We start from the raw sequence: 5911 nt of genomic DNA on the forward strand, positions 1-5911 counted from the left end.
CACACATGTCTGCAAGGCCGGGCCATGGCTCACTGAACAGAAAAACAATGAGGTTCCCGAGGAAGCAGCCCTGACACCACCTGCCCCATCTACTGGCTTTTTATTTCTTGGATTCACTGCTCACAGTTCCCCCATCTCTTGCTCAGGCCACTGCTGCCAGCATGCCTCTCCTGCAAGAGCGACCACCTCCTCCCTTCCATGGTCTATGGTCCAGCCTCCCTGCAGCTTCACTGTGGAGAGCACAGCACAGAAGAGAGCAAGCGGTCACGAGGCCGGGCCTGAAGACTGCACCTGCACACAAAGCCATGCCATCACGTGTCTGTCTGGATGGGGTGTGGCCACTTAGGGCCTCCTGGATGTCTGAGTGATCCACACACATGTCACATGGTCACACGCACGTATGTGAGCAACTGGCTGTACCTGACTCTTGTTAGCCAAAATGTTTGATCTTACAGAGGCTACAGCCCTACACACCAGATGACATTGAATCTCCTGAGGTTGAGGACCCAGAGGAACAGTTGTTTCTGGGCCAGCCCCGGTCTGTGTCTGACTCACAGAAGGAGAAGAGCACAGGGTTTGTTTGCTGAGGCCAGTTGCCTCCGTAATTACACGCTCCCTCGAAGGCAGGCAGGAAGTCTCCTTCCACCTCTGGAGCACCTGCAGGAGCTGCAGCTGAAGGAGGTGGTGAAGACACAGCTTCATCTCCTCCAGGGGCATTGCCGGACAAGTATCCCAGAGGTCACGGACCACACAGTTCATCAACCAAACTAGCATGCTGGAATCAGAAGGCTCTTTACAAAAATTCCAACGGCACAGCGAGAAGCAGAAGGGATGAGACCGAAGGAGCACATTGCCTGATCCCAGGGGTGCAAACGTTCGTGTATCCAGTCTCTCTCTGTCACGTTACCCTTTCCTCCTTGTGGGGACCAGAGCTCAAGTCTGAGCAGGAGCCCCACAACCAGAAGGGTCTGGGCCAAATGGCACACACTGGCTCCATCAGACAGTCATGGGGACAAGTGTGCCTGCTCGCAGCACACCTGCACATTCCTGAGTGCTCAGATGAACACCTGGTCTACATTGTACCTGAAATATATGCCAGTGCAACACCTTGATTGTCAACAGGGAGGCTACTGAGGAAGGTTGTGGCTTTGGAGACATGACTAGAGGGAACAGAGGGCAGGTTCCTCTGGGACTTCAAAGGGAGAATCTATGGGAGGTGGAGACCCCTTCATGAGACAGCAGGGAATGAGGCTGGAGATGCGATCCCTCTATGGTCTGAATGGTCGTGTGCCCCCCATAGTCATGTTAGCATCCCGAAACCCAAGATGCTGCTGCTAGGAGGTGGGGCCTGTGGGGGGTTGCTTAGGTCAGGAGGATGGAGCCTCCATGGATGGGAGTGGGGCCCGTATAAGAGAGACCCCACAAAGCTCTCTCAGCCCTCCACTAAATGAGGACATGGCAAAGAGGTGCTGTCTGGGAGCCAGGATCTGATCTCTGGGCATTTTGGCCTTGGACTCACTACTCATTAAGGGCAGATGGGGTGCCCAAAAAAAAGATCTCCGTCCCCATGGGGAGAAGATGGATGGGCTCATGTGTTCCCTGGGGGAAGGTTCTGCACTGCCTGGACTCGTGGCCAGCGCCAGCTTAAACCAGCCCTTCTCAAATGTGTGTGTGTGGGCAGCACGCAGGGCTCAAGCGTCAGAGGCATCAGGGCATGCATGGAAGGGCAAGTGCCACTGCCTGAGAACGCTGAGATGAGCAATTTATCCCACAGTGGAGTCCCGACAGATTCTCCAGGGGCCCTGACACCCTTGAGAAACAGAGAAACAAGAGACAGTGTGTGCCCTGTGCAGAAGTGGAAGGGGCTCTCCTTGGTGATGTTTCTTCCCAGTGGGCACAATGCTGAGTGAACATTCATTCTCTCACTGTGAAGGCACAGGGAGGAGACGGAAACTTTCAGAACTAGCTTCTCTCCTCTCTCTCTCTCTCTCTCTCTCTCTCTCTCTCTCTCTCTCTCTCTCTTTCTCTCTCCCTCTCTCTCTCTCTCTCATGCTGCACACCCTCATCCCAGGCCCTGCAAGAGAAGAGCACTGCCCAGTGAGCCTGTGAGCTCTGCCCCCTGCACCATGGAAAGAGGGAGGGAGGCCTGGAGGCTTCTCTGGTCAGGGGCCCACCGGCCCCTTCTGGACACAGTGCCACACTGGCCTGCTTCTGGTCCAGTGCGTCTGCAAGAGGCTCATGGCGGTCTCCTCTGGGGCCTCTAGCTTCACTGAGCACATGGCGTCCAGCACAGGCACACAGCTTGGCAGGCTCCAGAGAACCAGCGTTCTGCTTCAGGGAGGACAGATCTGTCCTCCCTGGCAGAACGGTCATTTTCTGGGTCTGAAGTTTACAAACAAAATTCCTCTCTTTGAGAAGGCAGATTACCAATAGAATATCTTCTACATCGCTATCTGTGTAAATGATTTGTCCTGAAATCAATCTCCCAGGATTGGGGGGGGGCCAGGTTACATCATTAATTCTGGGCTCCAGGCTATACTGGCAACAGGGAAGTGAGCATGAGGGAACATTCTGAAAGACCAAACTGACATGTGGTGATGTTTAGGGAGGATCCGGGGGGCGACAGCAATCAAGGGCCTTCAAGGAGACCCCAGGACCCTCAGTCAGGGAAGAGCAGCCTTCATGGGGCTCCTGGGAAACTGCCTGCCAGTGGGGGAGGGGAAGGCCATGCCCATGAGAGCACCTGGCTCTGACACAAGAACCCTGGATTTCCCATCACTAATAAGTTAATGAAATGAACCAAAGGTGTGAAACAGGAAAACAAGCGAGCCCACAGTGGCTAAACCAGGAGAGGGAACCTGATGAGGTAAACTTCAAAAATAAGAAGTCCTCCAAAGATAGGAGGTTGCAGAGACCCAGCGAACCTTGGCTCCCGGCTCCTGGGAGGCTCTGGGCTTGCACCCACATGAACCAAGGGGGCATTCTCAGCTCTTATGAGGAAGGAGGAGCTTGGGAGAAACCAGTGCCAGAAAACCTTCTCAACAAGGGTGTAAGGCCCCATGGGCTGCCCTGGATGGGAAAGCCACCTGTCCAGCCTCCTCAGCGGATAAGCTACACCAAGGCTCAACCCTAAGGGGTTTCACCTAACAAATGTGAAGAAAGAATGAATTTGGGGCACATGACTGGCACAGAATTATCAAGCAACAAACCCAGAATAAGGCCATGATATTTCCATGGCTGGGATGGAGCTGCCGACAGGGACACTGAGCCAAAACCTAACCCTGGCCCACATTATCAGGAGGCCCCTGAGCCCAAATTCTAATCCTGACATGCATCCCAACCCGCGTTCTCAACTTAGCCCTCCAGGAAGTTCATTGCACTGCTGGTGATTTGGCCACTGCCACCTCCCTCGACCTAGCCCTAACCCTTGCCAGGCTCCAGCTTTAAAGAGGCCCATCTCTTAGGTCTGGGGAATAAATGATAGAGGGGCCCATGACTGGTACAGAACTATTCAGTAACCAACCCCAAATTGCACCATGAGAATGGATTTTGGGGCCCAAAACACTGCAGGATTATTCAGCATGGAACTTGGAAAATCGCCATGACATTTTCAAAGCAGGGATGGAGCTGCATAAGGGGCATAGTGAGGCCAAACCTCAGCTTGGCCCACACCACAGGCTGGCCCTTGAACCCAAGGAAGAAGCCAGACCCCCACCCTACCAAGTGCCCCCAACTCAGCCCTCTGGAGAGACTGTGCTGCTGGAGGTTCAACCTCCGGGTGCCTCAGGGGACCTAACCCTAACCTAAGCCCTAGCCAGGGCTCTTCCCTAAGGGGGCTCACCATTGAGGTCCAAGAAAATAACAGATTCGGGGCCAGTGACCAATGGGGAATATCTCAGAGTGGAAGCCAGAATTTTGCCATGACCTTTCCATGACCAGGATGGAGCTGCAGGAGGGGATGGATGCTGAGCCTACCCCTACTCCTCACCCACAGAATCTTCTGGCTCCAGAACCCAAACCCTAAGCCTGAATTATGGCCTACCACGTGACCTCAACTCAGCCCACCGAGGAGATGACTGCACCGCCAGTGACTCTGCTCTTGACACCTAAGGGGACCTAACCCTAACCCTAGCTCAGTCTCTTTCTCAACGAGGGTTCACCTCCTAGGACAGAGAAAAGAACAACTTTGGAGTCCATGACTGGTGCATAATTATTCAGCCATGACATTTCCAGGGTCAGAATGGACCTGCTGAAGGGGACCCAGGGCCAAAACTAAGCCTGGAACACACAATTGGCTCTCCCCTGCCCACAAACCCTAAGGGTGTCCCGCACCCTAACTGGAGTCCTGGACTCAGCCCTCCAGGGAGATCACTGAATTGGTGTTGGTTCAGGCTCTAATACCTCCAGGGACCTAACCCTAGCCCTAGTCCAGGATTTTTCCTCAGGTGGCCCACCTCTTAGGTCTGAGGAAAGAACAAATTTGGGGCCCACGACGGTACAGAACTATTCAGTAATCAACCCAAAATTACACCATGACATTTCCACGGCTGCTATGGAGCTGTAGATAGGGATCCTGAGCTGAAACCTAACCCTAGCCCAAACAATAGGCTGCCCCCTGAGCCTGAAGCCCAGGCCCACCCTGCACCCTAACACATGTCATCAACTCAGCCCTCCGGAGAGACACTGAATGATTGGTTGTTCGGCCTCTGACATCTCCTAGCCATGGCCCTGCCCCAAGGGGGATTCCACCTCCTAGATCAGAGGAAAGAATGGATTTGGGTCCCATGACCAGTGCACCATCATTCAGAAGGAATCCAAGAGTCCTCCATGACATTTCCAGGATCAGAATGGACCTGCTGAAGGGGACCCAGGGCCAAAACTAAGCCTGGAACACACAATTGGCTCTCCCCTGCCCACAAACCCTAAGGGTGTCCCGCACCCTAACTGGAGTCCTGGACTCAGCCCTCCAGAGAGATTACTGAATTGGTGTTGGTTCAGGCTCTAATACCTCCAGGGACCTAACCCTAATCCTAGTCCAGGATTTTTCCTCAGGTGGTCCACCTCTAGGTCTGAGGAAAGAACAAATTTGGGGACCATGACTGGCCGGGTGCAGAATTAATCTGCAAGGAACACAGATAATCACCATGATATTCCGAAGGCTGCGATGGAGCTGCACAAGGGGGATCCTGAGGCCAAACCGAAGCCTGGCCCACACCATTGCCTGGCCCTATAACCCCAAGCCTAAGCCTGACCTGCACCCTCACAAACACCCTCAACTCAGCCTTCCAGGGAGATCACTGAACTGGTGTTGGTGTGATCCCTGCCACCTCCTGGGACCTAACCCTAACCCTATCCCTGGCTCTTTTCCTAAGGGGGCCCACCACCGAGGCGTGAGAAAAGAACAGATGTGTAGCTCATGACTGGCACAGACTTATTCAGGGATGAACCCATAAATTTCCATCATGACATTTTCATAGTGGGAACAGAGAGGCAGAGCAGGATTCTAACAAAACCTAAGCCTATCCCATGCCATCATCAGACTCCGGAGCCCAAACTCTGACACACTGCTTAACACCCGTCCTCACTCAGCCCACGGGAGAGGTCACTGCATTCCTGGCAGCTGCCACCCTCCTCGACCTACTCCTATCCCTAGCCAGGACTCTGAACCTAAAGGGTCCACCACCTCGTTTGAGGAAAGAATGGGTTTGGGACTCATGACTTACACAGAATTATTCAATGAGGAACCCAGAAACTCCCCCTGACATTTACATGTCCAGGAGAGGGCATTAGAATGGGATGCTGAGCCAAAAGCTAAGCCAGACCCACAAAATCAGCTGACTCCAGAACCCAAACCTTAAGCCTGACATGTACCGTAAAATAAGCCCTCACCTCAGCCCTCTGGAGAGATCAC

The sequence above is a fragment of the Suricata suricatta genome, chromosome 12 (genome assembly GCF_006229205.1).
Source record: "Suricata suricatta isolate VVHF042 chromosome 12, meerkat_22Aug2017_6uvM2_HiC, whole genome shotgun sequence".
Classification (NCBI taxonomy): Eukaryota; Metazoa; Chordata; class Mammalia; order Carnivora; family Herpestidae; genus Suricata; species Suricata suricatta.